At 40.9% G+C, this 14671-nt stretch overlaps 1 long non-coding RNA gene across 1 annotated transcript in view; it reads left to right on the forward strand.

The window, feature by feature from the left end:
• The first annotated feature begins 3005 nt into the window (after positions 1-3005).
• The window catches only part of LOC132652290 (uncharacterized), a 32407-nt gene continuing 20741 nt past the window's right edge, over positions 3006-14671 (forward strand). The window contains exon 1 of the long non-coding RNA XR_009589776.1: positions 3006-3067. This is a non-coding gene — a long non-coding RNA (uncharacterized LOC132652290). The remainder of the gene's footprint in view (positions 3068-14671) is intronic.

The raw sequence follows: 14671 nt of genomic DNA on the forward strand, positions 1-14671 counted from the left end.
ATGTTATTTATAAGTACTTTTTACCCACTTTTAGTGTTTCTGTTACCCGCTAAGTATGAATTTTCACAAAACAATTATTAATTTTTTATCAAGTTTAATTTATTATTTTTGCTTTTATGGACTATGGCTTTGGCTTCAGGGGTAAAAACAATTTGCCCTGGATCTGAAGATATTCTCACATGTTTTTTTTTTTTTCCTATAGTTTTGTGTTAAGCATCAAATTTGTAATCCATTTTAAGCCAATTTTTGTATAAGGGAGATTTATAATAGTTTTTAGTATTTTATTTTGCATATAAGTGAGTGTTTAATTGCCTTAGCTCCATACATCAGAAAGCCTACCTTTTCTCCACTGAATCGTCTTTGTGCCATTTTGAAAAATTGGTTTGACATAAACACGTGGGCTCTCTATTGATGAATTCTCTGTTCTCCATTAGTCTGTGTTTCTTTCCACTATTATCGCATACTATTGATCACTCTAGCTATGTAAGTCTTGAAATTAGGTAGGCTAGTTATTACAACCTTCTTATTTTCTTTAACATTTTGTTTTAGCCATTTCATTTCCTTTAACCTATTTAAATTTTAGGACAATGATGTCTATAACTATGAAAATCTTTCAGGGATTTTGATGAGGACTGTGTTTTGGAGGCATGTGGAATCTTTACTATGTCCACTATTCCATGACTATTCCATGTTCACTTATATCTAGTTTAATTTCTTTTACTAACTGTCACTTGGTTTTCAGTGAGAAAATCCACATTTTTTTTTTCTAAAAACTTCACTTTTCTGGGTGGTAAGAGTTATAAATCACATCATATTTAACATTTTGATAGCCATGTAATGTCATTGTGTATAACACAATCAATATCTTGCCTTGCCTTTTGTAACTTATTAGTTCTGCTTTTTTATAGAATCATTTGAATTTTCTGTATAGATATTCATGTCATCTACAAATCAGGACAGCTTTCATTTCATCCTTTCTGGTCTGCATAATTTGTTTTCTCTTTGTATTGTTTTCACTGCACCTTCTGTGTTTAATACAATGAGTGGTGACAGTGGACATGCTTGATTTTAGCTTAGGAAACATATTTAGGTTTTTGTTTTTATCAGTTACTGTAATTTAGCTGTAAGTTTTTTTTTTTTTTAATCTGAAGAAGTTCCTTTACATTTCTATGTTATAAGACTTTTAGGATAGAGGTTCAGTTTTATCAAATACATTTTATACGTTGACGGATATGATTGCATAATTTTCTTCTTTATTCTGTTAGTATAGTGGGTTACATTGATTGCTTTTCTAGTATTGAACTAGGTTGTGTTCCTGGAATAAAACTCATTTGGCTATAGGTTATAATTTTTTCATATACTGATGGACTCTATTCACTAATACTATGTTAAATATTTTGGCATCTACTTGTATGAGGAATAATGGCTCACAGATTTATTTTTTAAATATTGTCTTTGTCTGGTTTTAATATCAGGATAATCTTCCCTTCATAAAATAAATTGAGAAGACTTTCCTTATTCTTAAAGACAATGACAGGATTGGTGTTAATCGCCCACACTTACTAGGATGATTGTGATACACAGACAAACAAGAGCTAAGTTTTAGAGAGGATTTATAGGAAGAGGAGCAGTAAGGTGCCATTGACTGGAGTGTAAATTCATATAAATTTTAGAGAAACAACATGGGGGGTCTTTACAAATTTTAAAGCAGACTTGTGTTTGTACATCCAGTGAAAGGGTATGAGATCAGTAGGTCAAAGGCATGACTAACTGCATGATCATGTTCATTGCAGTACTAGCTAACCATAGGTAGCAATAGCTAAGTTACAGGCTCAACCTAACCGTCCCACAGAAGAGGAATTGACTGAAAATGTGACGCACTTGCACACACAGATGTGTACATACTCGTTCCTGCAGTCAAAGTGTTGGTGTCTTTAAAAGCTCGGTTATGCTATATAAGTATGTTTTCATTTTAATCCCAAGTGTGGGATATGGGGCTGGTTTTAATTTGTCCACAGCTGTTAACTATGATTGCCTCGTGCGGGCTCAGAGAGGGGCATGATTTTTGCCAGCTGCAGGTAGTTTAATTCTGAAGACTCTGAGAGTGTCTGAATGCCAGAGACAGAGAGGAAAAGGTGTCTGAGGAGGAAGAAGGCTGCTGCTGGTTAGTCCTGCTGCCATGGTTTGCTGTCTGCTGGTTTTCTGGTTAGCTGGACTGCTGGGTATACTGACTATAAAGTTTGGAATTGCCCCAAGAAGCTAAGTCTAAAAAGGTCTACGTCCCCCTTCTCTTCTGACATTCTTTCTCTCCTATCTAGTGTTGGGGGGTGGTTGTAAGGGAGGTAGAGGTATAAAAACCCCAATAAAGTAGATGAAAGTACACCTCCACGTACCCATCATATATATGTAAATGTACACAAACCTATATACACATACCCTCACGGTGGAATGTAACTAAGCCTTAGAAGTTGAGGAAATCTTGTCAACCGCGGCAACAAAGATGAATCTGGAAAACAGCATGTTAAATAAGCCAGGCACAGAGAGGCAAATGCACGTAATCGCACTTACGTGTAAAATTCAAAACTGTCAAAATCCTCAAAACCCAAAGAAACAGAGTAGGCTGGTGTCCTAGTTCTCTTTCTATGACTCTGACAAAGACTGTGATCCAAAGCAGCCTGGGGACGAAGGGGTCCATTTGTCCTGTTTTTCCTGATCACAGCCAATTGTTGAGGCAAGTCGGGTAGGAACTCAAGAACATGGAGTCAGGAACTGAAGCAGAGATTAGGGGGAATGCTGTTGCTGTTGACAGGCCTGCTCTCCCTGACTTACTCAGATTATGATTTTGTACAACCCAGGACCACCTTGCCCAGGCGTGGCGCTGCTCACAGCAAGTGGGGCCTTCCCACACCAATCACTAAGCAAGAAAATGCCCCATATCCTTGTATGCAGGCTAATCCTATGGGAGTGTTTTCTCAACTGATGTTCCATTCCCTCTTTCCAGGTGAAATAACTCGTGACAAATTAACGAAGAACATTTTTTGGCCAATCTGGGTCAAGTTGACAAAATGTAAGCAGCTGCTACCAAGAGATTGGGAAAGGGAGGTTTGGGGAGACATTTGTCAAATGATGTGAAGTTTCAATGCAATTTGAAGGCAAATGGGATGGATATCGGAGGAGGGAGAAAACAGGGAACAGACAGGAGCCTACCACAGAGGGCCTCTGAAAGGCTCTACCCACAGGGTATCGAGGCAGATGCTGAGACTCATAGCCAAACTTGGGCAGAGTGCAGGGAATCGTATGAAAGAAGTGGGAGATAGTAAGACCTGGAGAGGACAGGAGCTCCATGAGGAGAGCAACAGATCCAAAAAGTTTGTGCACGGGTTTTTTCAGAGACTGATACTCCTGCTAAGGACCATTCATGGAGATGGCCTGGAACCCCTGCACAGAGATAGCCCATGGCAGTGTCCAAGTGGGTTCATAGTAATGGGAACAGGGACTGTCTCTGACATGAACTGATTGGCCTGCTCTTTGATCACCTCCCCCTTAGTGGGGAGCAGTCTTACCAGGCCACAGAAGATGACAATGCAGCCATCCTGATGAGACCTGATGAACTAGGATCAGAAGGAAGGAAAGGAGGACCTCTCCTATTAGTGGTTGTGGGTGGGTCAGGGAGAAGGTGGGATTGGGAGGGGAGGAGGGAGGGAGCTACAGGGGGATACTAAATGAATAAACTGTAATTAATAAAAATAAAAAAAACGAATTAAATTTCCCTTATAACAGGAACACTATTTAGTTCATCTCATTGTTACATGTATATCATTTTTGAGGCATAGGCACATTTTATATAAGTTGTTAAGTTTATGTGTGTAGAGCTGTTCATAATATTCCCTTATTATCCTTTTGGTATCTACAGCCTTAAGGGATAGCCTCCATCTTATTTCTGAGATCACAAATTTGTGTCTTTTTCCTTTTAGTTGGTTTGAGATTGCCAGTTCTATTCATTTATTTTAAAAATAACCTGAATTTCCATTGCTTTCTGCCCACTCCACCTTTTCTTCTTTTGGCTTATTTGCTCTGCTCTTTCCAGGTTTGCTATATAGTTTGTTACATTTTTGATTTTCTTATGTATGTGCCAAGTGCCATACATTTCCTTGTCGGAACTGCCTCATCTGTATCCTATCATTTTTGTTTGTGTGTCTTTTTTTTCCCTCTGTTTTCATTCCACTGTGTCTGTGTTTAAAGCTTTCTGAGATTTTCTGATGGATTATTTAGAAGTGTGAGGTTGAGTGTGCAAGTGTTTAAAGATGTCCCTTTACCTGTTACTGATTGCTACCCTGGTTCCACATTGACAGAGAGAACTCACTTTGATTCAGTTGTTTTAAATTTGTTGAAGTTTTTTTTTTTCCCATGGCCCAGGCTATATTAATGTGTTCCACGAGGTTCATCTAAGGATGCTTAAAAAGAGTGTATATAACCCACATGGAAGGTTGTTGGGGAATGTGCCTATAAATGTTAGGTAGACCTTGTTGTTGCAACCATTGGCTATGCCTCTCTTCCTGTTGATTTTACTTAGTTATTATTCACTTATTGGGGGGGGTGATAATGTTGGAGTAACCACGTATTAGTGTAGACATAGCCATGCCAAGGACCAGTGCCTCAGACTCATGGAAGTGGCAAAGCTTTCTCTGGGTGAGATTCAAAGGGATGGCAATGACTTCTGTTGGTTCGGGTGTAAATGTTGATGGTGTGTGCAAGGGTGAGTGTTGAGAAATGATTGATCAGTGTGTGCAAAACCTAGCAACTGCAGCTTCCTTTTCCTGGCTAGCCAGAGCCTGAGGCTATCACCCTATAGACGCCTCCTGTAAGGGCCAGCTAACTCTTTCTTTCCCCGTTCTGTACATAATAAACAGGCTACATATTTAAACATACAAATGTATATAAACATGTAAATAAACAGGTTCCAGGATGTTGCATAGTCTGTGTTACTTCAACTGAGAGCACAATACATCCAATCCCAGCTTTTCTCTAAGTGTGTCTGTATGTCTGTCCTTTCTTCATTCCCTTGCTTCCCTAGTCAGATTTCTAAAACCACGCCATGCTGGATGTGAAACTCCTTACTGAAGCATATTCTGTCCAGATAACCTATTCATCCTGGATAGACAGATCTTGTTTGTTGTCACTTAAGTAATATTGGACTATACATTTTTGTTTGTTTGCTTCTGGCCACTATGGTTTCTGATAAAAGAAATCCATTATTATTTAGTAATTTCTCTTCCTGTAGGCAAGCCATTATTTCTTTCAAATATGAAGGCATAAAAAGAAAGTTTTACATAAGATAGAAGATCTTTTGTTACTAGTATGCTTTGCCGGTGCTTCAGGAAGAAGAAAACCAATCTCATGGAAATACAAGCTGAAACAAAGGGCACTGGGAAGAACATGCAGAGAAAGAGAGTGAACATGGACGGCATAAAATGGCGATGTACTGCAACAGGCACACGTAGCATTAAAGCTCCTAGTAAAACAAAAGGTGGTGTGGGGCACATTAGTATGTCTAACGATCATTTCTTGGGAAAGCATAAAATATGAATTTATTTCAGGTTGTGGATGATCAGTGCAATTCATTTCAAGGAATTGTCTTCTGCATTGTAAGGGCTATAAAGTCTTTTGCTCCAGGGCAAAGCAGTAGGCTGGAGACTCCCAGGCTGGACCTGGTGTTATTTTGACTCAGAATTTTGTCTTTAGAGAAACTTCATTTCTCCATTTTAGGCTCTTCAGATAAGGCTCTCACAGACATACCCCGGAGTGTGCTTTGCTAATTCTTAGGCGTCTCTTAGCCCAACCAAGTTTATAGCCAAGATTAACAATCATAATGACAAAAGAAACAGCGTGATAGAAACACTAAAGAACTGCAGGTAGATACACATCTAATCACGTAGCCCTAAATGTAAAAGCAAATGCTTCAGCTGGGAATGGTTCAGTGGTTAAGAGCGCTTGCCACACAGAATGAGGGTCTGAGTTATAACAAAAAGCCACCCTATCTGCATCTCCAGCTTCGTGGATGGTGGAAACAAGAGGGTCAGTGGGGCTTGATGGCCTCCAGTCAAACTCCTGGTTCACTGAGAAACCCCGTCTCAAAGGGATAATGTGGAGTATGACAACAGACAACCCCTCCTTTGGCTTTAACACGTGTGCACATATACACAAACACGCAACACACACACACACACAGACAGGCAAGTGCAATGGTGAATGCCTATAATCCTAACACTCAGGCAGTAGAGGCAGAAGGGTCCAAAGCTACACAGTGAGTTTGAGGCAAGATTGGGCTATGTGACATTGTGGCTAAACACACACACACACACACACACACACACACACCAGCCATCCAACCAACCCAAAGCACCACAACCATTACTAAAGGTCGATAAAAGTAATGGAGCAAGAATAGGTGCAAGCATAGTCATAGTGGAAAACTTTAACATAACTTTTGTTAATAACCGAATAGTGGTAAATGAAAAAAGTAATACAATAAATTACAAAAATACAATATAGGAAAATCTAGACAAACTTTATTTATGGTAGAACCTTGGTAGGCAGCAATGATGAGAGTGAACCTTATTTTCAAGTGCAGACAGAAAATTTGCCAAAATTGTATGCTAAGATAAAAATCACACCTCAACTGATTTCAAAATTTTAATCTCCTACAACTACAGGGAATTTAAGATGAAAGCAACTGTAAAACACTAGAAAATTCTTGAACGTTTTGGAGTTGAACACTATACTATTAAATAACTGTTCTGTCAATGAAGAAATCACAAACTATTTTGAATGCTAATGTAAATGTTGTTTCTCAAAAGCTTAGGGGAATAGGGATAAACCCTGGTTAGAAATAAATTTATAGCATTAAATGCAAGCCTTAGACAAGAGTGAAAATGAGCTATATGTATCTATATATATTCATATCGATATATCTATATGTCCATTTCAAGATTGCAGAACTAATGGGAAATTAAGCTCAAATTAGGAGTGAAATCATAAATATAAAAGAGATCAATGAAGAAGGATTCAGATCCGGCTTTGTAGGACATTCACTCTCTTTAGATATGTTTATTCCTGAGAAGGCTCATGTTCATTCTCAGAAGCTGTAAAGTTAGAATGCAATGGCTTGATAAGAGAGAAGCCCTGGCCCAGACATCAGCATGTTTGGGTCCTAGGCAGAACCATGTGCCTTTTCCTTGCAGCTTCTCATCAAATAAGGCTGAGGCATCCGACCTGCTCAGGAGGGTTTTAGATCCTGGAATGACCCAGAAAACCATGTGAAGACTTAAACCTAGGACCCTGGCTTGGCTCCACTTTTGTCACTGACATGATGCTAGCAGCTGCATGTTTAGTCTATAAACCAAGATTTTATTCCTTCCAGCTCTCTGTTAAGAGATGATATGTAATTATCCATCTTTCACAAATGAGGTGTGTAAGATCCAATTTCACGTCATGAGGCATAGAGCTTGTTGCTCAGAAGGGAACTGGAAATGAGTCAGCTTTCGTGGTGGCTTGCTCTCTCCCTCCCCTTCTCTTTTACTCATCAATTTGACCAGCACATAAAATAGTATAAAGTATTCTTCTGATCCCTGGGACACAAAGATGAGCGAGACAGGACAGATTTGACTGTGAGTGTTCCATGTTAATAGCTTTGCAATAAGGAGAACAATCCACCAATGCAGATTATTGTGGCCAAACGTGATCGGACAGGCAATTACAATTCATATAGCAGAAGACTTCAGCAAAGGATCTCTGCTTCGGCTGAAGCGATGTTTTGTCTATATAAAGAGATGGGAGGCTGCAGATCTGACTCCAGTGTGAATAGCGCCCTATAGAACAGTGGTTCTCAACCTGTGGGTCATGACCCCTTTAGGGTCACTTATCAGATAGCCTGAATAGAAGATATTTATATTACAGTTCTGTTATAACTGTAGCAAAAAAAAAAAAAAAATCACAGTTAAGAAGTGGCAACAAAAATAATGTTATGGTTGGGAACCTGATATGGCACGAGGAGCTGTGTTAAAAGGTCTCAGAATTAGGAAAGCTGGGAACCACCGCTGTAGGCTGTTGCTTTGCTTATTTCTGCTTGCTGCAGGCTCCACAGAAAGAACACATTCTCCGGTTACTCTGTAGTCTCAGTGTACTATAGCATGTTATATCATCATAGTTGTCTCTGTCACTCACTGAGGTACACGTGTGATATTTTCACTCCTGGTTTGTCTATGAAGAATTTGAAGCCTGGAGAAAGGCCTGTTAGTTTCATGAACTCACCCAGTTATTGATAAAGCAAGGTCCAAAACCTGTTAAAGCTATTGGTTCTGTCTCAGAGTTGTCTGCCTTCTCATACCTTCAACTGTCCTTACAATTGTGGTAAAACAAAACAAAACAAAACAAAAAATAAAAACCCAACATATTAATGATGTTTTTTTTCAGTTGGTATATTTGGGTAGTGGCTTTATTCCTAGGCAGTCAAATGTTGGCTAGAATAATGTGATGATTGAACCTTTTCTGTGGGCTGTGTTTTCTTAATGATTACCCATTTGTCTCATTTATCTTTAAATAAGCTTGTGAAATAGGTGGATCTACCACCCCTCCCATTTCATAGAAGGAAAAACAGTGTTAGATCTAGTGTTTTGATCACATTGCTAGTAAGTTGTGAAGCTGGAATTTGAGTGTAGGTATGATTGGTCATGTCTTCAACTATCACTCGATGTGGTTGGCATATTACAAGTCTAGTTATTTAGAAGCAGCAGGGTTCACGATGACATCCTGGAGGAGGTTGTGGGAAAGGAGAAGATGGGAACGGTACCTTGGACAGCAGCATGGTGGGCACTTGACCTGTTCCTCTTAATCTGTGGTCTGAGGAACCAGGAAAACGTTGCTCCTTAGCTTGGACCCGTCTCATGAGCCCCAGTGCATTCATACAACTGTACTGCTCATTCTTTGCAACAAACAACATCTGAGAGATTTGGATACTTTTCTTGACCTAAAAGTGACCACCTATACTGTCACTGTCTCTGAATCTTTTTTTCATATTTGACTATTTCCCTGGCTTGCCTAAGTTCTAACATTTCCATCCCTTTTTATTTCTTTAAGGATAGCCAGTTCATACCTTGAAACAAACACACAAAAAGAAACAGATACCGTCCTGCAAAGGCACAAGTAATCAACCAAGAAGAGTTCAGCATATGGTTTCAACCACACTGTTTTAGCATGGAGAAGTTATTAAAGGGGTAGAACTCGGCAGAAATGTTTTCAGGTGCTGCATGAAATTTAGACGATACATGACTGCTGCAATTTAAGGGGATCTGTGCTCACTTTCTGAGCACATCTGATGAGTCTTCCAGTAGAGTGTCAATGTGGACAACTGATGGAAAGAAACAGTATTTTGTAATAGGAATGAGTGAATTGTATTTGGTGATATATCTTCTCTATAAAATGAGATCTGTCACTCAAAGACCAAAAACTAATTAGTACATTAGAGAATTATTACAACCTTATGATCTATAGCTGCCCATGCCTTGCATAGCCTTCAGGAAGGCATAAAGACTGATTGCATTTTCTGGCCTCTGTAAAAGTTGTTTTCACTTGGAGGGGCGGTGTATTTCCCAGTTTCCTAAATGAGTTGGGTTCTAGAAATCAATGTGTGGTGGGAAGAAGTAAGGCTTGATGTAACCCTGGGAAAGAAAAGCATTTGGCTGGTGCAGGGACAGGACACTGGCCCAGAAAAGGGAGAAGATGTGAACGAGGAGACAAGTTAACTCTATTCGACTAAAAGGTGCGCATGATTTAAGTCCTCCTAAAGATGAGATTCAGTGGGATAGATTACAGGGATGGAGTTTGCAAAGCATTCTCATGTTGAGACATACTGGCATTTCTGAGTAGTTTTCGTATTTCCATCAATTAATATCCTCACAGTACATGTGCCAACACTGAAGTGGATCAGCGGCACAGAAACCCTGATTCATGGGATCATTGGAAGGAGGAAGACACTTTTTTTTCTAACCATGCAGTTATTTGGCTACATTCAGGTCCCACTTAACAATATTGCCCAGATTTAAGATAATCCTTAAAGGATTTCTGTTCCATTAAAAAGTTTTAGTGTAGGATAGACACAGTCCCAATTCCTTTTTTTTTTTTTTAATAAGGTACAAATGGAGCTGGGTCACATACACCAGCAGCCCGAGGCACCAGGGAGTTAGATGTAGGTTTTGGCTGGGACACACTCAGACAGAGGGATGGATTTCAGATCTCTGGATGGTACTTCTGCTGACTTTGGGGAAGGCGGCTCTCTCTTTCCTTTTTCAGTCTGATGCAAAACAAAAGCTCAGTCTCACTTCAAGCGGTATTAGAGAAGCAGTTGAACGTTGTGGCAGTCATAGGGTGGGAGGGCACGGTATTCCTCAGTGGACCCCTGCCTTTCAAATCAGGAAACCCACTACAGAATTTGCCCATTGGAAAATACGGCACAGGTTGCTTCGAAGTTACGTGAAACAGGAGAGAAAGGTTCTGTTCTTATTAGGAGACAAGGTTAAAGCTCTGGAAAATGTGAAGTGTCACATACCAGATGTGACGTAGCACCAGATGTGCTATGTTGTAATCATACCGTCGCCTTTTTGCTACTTGTTAGAGTTCTCAGGGTATGTTTGAGAGTGTCTCGACACCTGGTGTAGGCAGGTGTCATAGTGTGCATTATACACAGAAGCTATGCTATACGACCTCATTTAATTCTCAGAACCCCAGGAGATAGGCCTAGCAGAGGGAGTTCTCAGGGTGGTCAGAAAAAAACTTCTTAAATGGATTAGGAAACAGAAAAAGAATAAAACAAACAAACAAACAATAGGTTAGGAAACAGTCTGGTGGAAGTTGATTGAGAGATCAAGAGAGTAAATGAATTCCCTACTCATTTGAGATCACTCAGTGATCACTCTCCGTGAGTGATCTCCTCTTCTTCACCATTTCTTATGGTTAGTCTCTGGTGATGAAACCAAGATGTTAGCTTTCTGCTGTTGAAGTGTCTTTCACTTCCTCTTTATTAACCACTTGTGTTAGAAGAAGCAGGTTGTATGTGAAGTTTGATTGGATAACTTGTAGTATAGTCTCATCAGTTCAGAACAAGGCGTGTAGGGTTGCTCATCTAGATTTCTAGATTTGATGAAATGGAGATGGAACCAAGAAAAAAAAAAGGGTTTACTGAACCCTCCTCCCCGTCCTGATGGCTTGGGTCATGTGGTATTTGTGGGCACACGACCCTCTTAGTTTATGGGCTCAGAAATAAATGTCTAGACAGAGTTTCACTGGGGAGTTTATAGTCTTTTCAGGATATGTGTCTTCAATGTGGTGATGAAAAAGGAGTGGGTGGAGGAAATATTCTGTATTCCCGCATCAGGGCACTCTCTGCTGATCCTGAAGGGAGTTGGGATGTTCTTTCAACATTGTCCTGTATTGGAGCACGAAGGCCCAAGCATTGTTCTGGCTCTACAAAGGCCAATCACTGGTCATATGATTTTCTCTGGGAGAGCTCATAATGAAGCAACTTATAGATGAAGGTCACTCAGCTTGGGTCAACAGCACTCAGAATTCATATCACCTGGGTGTCCTGAGTGCTTTTCTGATGAGAGGACCTAGGTGGAGCACTTTAGCGCTATTCAAACTTCCTTACCCTACTAGAGATATCTACTCTTGAATTTTGGTTGATCTTGGATCACACATGTGAAGGTTTAATCGGTTGTTGCTACACTGATCTCAGGGCTGGTCAGCTGACCTCAAGGAACATTATTGCTCTTCTTTACCACTCAGTGTGCCACTCTAAACCTGACTAGCCTCTGTGCTGGTCTAGTGGTTTTGCTTCTGGTGACAGCCCAAGATTCCCATGCCCCTCTCAGGCTATGGCAGCTGTTCTTATCTCTCTGATATCCAATGTTGAGCATGGGAGAACTAAGAGGTTCCTGGAGGAGTGCCTGATGGAGAGCAGGTGTGTTCTGCTTGTATTAAATAACAGCAGAAGGAAAGTCTCTTCTCAAACCACCACAAATACCCTTGCTGGATTGGTTGATTTCTTTCTTGCTTGTTGGTGTCATAGCATGAAGTTCCCAAAGTTGCCTGACAGCAGCAGAGTGACAGCTCTTAGAGAGTAAAGGGAGCCTAACTGTGCCTATCATAGAAGCCTTTCTCCTTTGCAATTAGACTCCGGTGAGAACGGTAAGCAGAAACATGTCCTGCTTCTCCCTGGCTACTCTCTGCTTTCCTCCAGGTCCCCCTTCCCACTGTTGCTCTTCTTTTCAGGGTATTTGCTGAGCCTAGATCATGCTTAAAACTTTTCTGAGTACTGAGATTTCACTCACTCCTCTCTCTTCCATTCAAGCCTTGTTAGGTAAACCCACTCCTGTATTTCTCTCTCTGTGTTCTCTTCTCCTTTACATTGATATGAAACAGTCAGGGTCACAGCTCAGGATAGACCTCTGCTCGCTTGGGCCATAGCTAGCAGAGAATTTGGTTTCCAGGAAACAGCGACCTCAGTGATCTGAAAATATAAAGTACTGGTTCAATTCACATTTGTCAAATAACACATTTGGCAAATTACCAGCAAAGCCTCTGTGCAAAGAATTATAGGTGTGACTTCAAAGCATCATGTTACTACTCCCCAGTTTCATCCCATAAACAGTGAGTGTTGAGAGTCCCTTCCAGTAAGAAGGATGCATGAGTCTATGAAGTCTGACACAATAACTCATCTGCAGCCACCCAGCTTCTCTGCATGATACATCACCTTGTAACTCTCATGTAAGACCCAGTTTTTAATTTTAGCTGATGGGCCTGAAGGCTGCTCCCCTCTCTCTGTTCTGTTTTAGTCTTCTTTGTCTATCATCTTGTCTTCTCTCACTAATATGTAAGCCCCAAGAGCTTCACATTTTATTCATACCAGAGCTTTCTTGTCACATAACAGGTCGTGTATAAATATTTGTTTAATAAGTAGATGAGATCCTTCCAACTAGATAAATCCAAGCATGCCTGGCCTGTGGGCAAGCCACATACCCCACCAGTAGAAAGCTTATTGTAATTCATCTCAGAATCATGCAGAATCATGCACAGCTTGGCTAGATAATGTGAAGTGGCACAAGCCCTTCAGCTTAGTCACTGCATTTGCAATGTTGTTCCTCAGGCCTCTATGTCAGTATGGTGGATTCTCATAGCCTCAGATCTAGGCCAGCTCCGCCCTTGTTGCCATGACTTGAGGACTTAATCAAATGTGGATGCGATTTGGACCAGTCTTCTCTTCCTGCCAGAGCAAATATAAAATGGTGATATAGCAAACTCAGTTGATTCCTTTTCGTCTCACATTGGTTGATTCATATTATCTCCCAATAGACTGTTAGCTCATAGGTATAGTCATTTCTTTTATCTGTAATATGTTAGCATTTTCAAAGAAAAATATTATTTGCCACAAAGTAAGCTGGGGACTTGGAAAGAAAGCAGCCTACAGATGGACATGCGCTTGAGGTCCGGGGGTTGTTGGAATTTAGTACCTTTTTCAGACTGAGCGTTTTGAGTAGGGTGGTTTTCTGAAACAGCTCGGACTTCTAGGATTGAGAGAGTAAAGCCTCAGCCAGATTGCAGAACTGCAGCTGGGAGTGGGTAGGAACGACAGGTGTGCACCAGAGATTGCGTTATACACAATCACTTCATTCAACCTCTTCACACAACAAAGGAGGAAGCCAGTGTGCCTAGGCTTAAATACACACCAGAAAACAGGCTGAAGCAGACCTGGTTGACCAAACACTGGGGCTTTCTCACTAAACCAGGCAATGTCCAGAGTGCCTGTGCTGTGGAAGACGCTTAGGAAATGCATATTGAATGAATGAATGAATGAATGAATGAGCCCAGATTGGCTAAGCTTTTTCTCTATGCCCTTCATAATTGGGTATTTTCTTCCTATTCTACTCCAGAGCTGTAGTCTACCCCCTGAATCTCGTGCTTCCACATGGATTTCCATTCTCTCCTCTGTGGCTCATCTTTCACTTAAACACTCAGCTTGTCCCCCATCCAGATCTTCTGGTCTTTTTTTCTACTTTTTTTTTTCTTGACTCTACATTTGCTAGGAAGCTCAAAAGGTAACATTTGCCTCAGCTCTTATGGTGTTCATCATGCTTTTCCCCACGTCTTTCTAGGAGAGCTGCTCCAACCCAGAGTCCTACCTCTGAAGGTCATTGCTTCAAGGGCAACTGCAAATAAGTAGACAACTCGATTTCTGGTGGGAAGGAATTTTCATGTCTTCCCAATCACCTTAGGCTCTCTGCTGTTTCTTCTAACCCTACAGAGTGCTGGAGAACTGAGAGCAAGAATTACGCCCCGTAAGAGTGTGTGCCTGGGAAAGAGGATGGAGAATCTAGGATACTTCTGCTGCAATAAAGGGGTAGCTTCATCACTGTTAACCAAAACACCCCACAGGGATACCTTTAGGTTGCACACAGTTTCACAGGTTTCTGCCCTTTGGGCAAGGGGTGTGTGGCAGGGCAGTTCCTACCATGTGAGTAGGAAGTGTGCCAGAACAGTAGCAAGGAGGGGCCCGAGAACAGAGCCCCTAAGAGCATGTTCAGCTAAGCCCAGCACCCACAGACCCACCATAGCCTTGCCA

This window comes from Meriones unguiculatus, chromosome 2 (genome assembly GCF_030254825.1).
Source record: "Meriones unguiculatus strain TT.TT164.6M chromosome 2, Bangor_MerUng_6.1, whole genome shotgun sequence".
NCBI classification, from domain to species: domain Eukaryota; kingdom Metazoa; phylum Chordata; class Mammalia; order Rodentia; family Muridae; genus Meriones; species Meriones unguiculatus.